Genomic DNA, 1268 nt, shown 5'->3' on the forward strand with positions numbered 1-1268 from the left:
GTCCGTTCCTTACTACCGGCGAATAAGCCTCTTGACCCAAAAAGAGTGAAATTCAAGTGTCAAAAAACAACAACAAACCGTCCGGCCAAACCCAAACCACAAACTTGGGCTATGTCTGTCAAACCCTTTCATTGAGACTCGACCTGTGATGGTTAGTCATAAAAAGACCAAATGGCAAATACACAACTCTTAGCGAGGGGGATCGCACAAACAAGTAGATTCGATGAAGACGCAGCAAACCTCGCGTGTCGGTATGTAGTCCGCAAGAATACCAGATACATCGACAAGTTGAGCATAATGCGGCGGCAATATATGAGCTTAATAGCCGCCACTCCTCTCGAGGTCGGAAATATACATCCATCGGTTGCTTTCTTGAGTTCGGTGCCTGCTGACTGTCTCCCCGACACGAGGGTAACCCGAACCGAGCTTCCGCCTTGGGGTTTAATCGCCCGCGCCTTGCGCGAGGCGTGCCCTTAAAAACAAGCAAGCCTATCACTAGCAAGTCCATGGACTTGGCGCACCCACATTCAACCACAACAAAGCGACAGTTGTCGCCCTCGCAAATAACTGGAGGCGGCGCTCTTTTGCCTGCTGTCCACAGAGACACGAATGGCCGTCGGCAGCTCATGGCTGATGCTGCACATGTTCTAAGAGGCACTCCATCCCACGAAGAGGAAACGAAACCGGGTCGGATATCTTTTAAGTAAGCCCCGCCGGAATTTCGTCTATCACCTCGAAAAGAGTGCTTGGCATGCATTGCAGTGGAACCTAAATTGATGAGTGCGCCTGGGCCCGCAGTCTACCATGTAGTGGTGCAGGCAGAGAGATGAGAATGCTTGGGTGACGCCGTGCTCTTCCTCACGCGCTCCTCCACCCTCTCCCACGGTCAGACGCGGTGTGGGCGTTCTCTTTGAGAGTTCGCCACGAGTCCACGTCTATCTCATGACTGGGAGGGAGGCAGGGGAGTTCTCTCTAAACGCGTTAAAGACGGTGTTGCGCCTCATAACGGCGCTCGCCGGGATAGAGCACTAGTTCTGCAGCCGGAAAGGCCGCTCACGCCAATTAATACTGCGACTCTCGCTCTCTTTCTCCGGATAAACAAGTGCCACTGCTGTGGCATGCGGGAACGGGGAAAGAGGTCAAAGTTTAAGCGGCAAAGGTGCGGCCGAGTAAGGGCGGAACACGAGCGTATATGCATTAAAACTGTGTGTGTATATGACTCTGCGCGAGATGTTCTGCTGGAACACTTTTCCTATTGGCTATTTACC

Source organism: Homarus americanus, unplaced genomic scaffold (assembly GCF_018991925.1).
Source record: "Homarus americanus isolate GMGI-L3 unplaced genomic scaffold, GMGI_Hamer_2.0 scaffold27920, whole genome shotgun sequence".
Lineage (NCBI taxonomy): Eukaryota > Metazoa > Arthropoda > Malacostraca > Decapoda > Nephropidae > Homarus > Homarus americanus.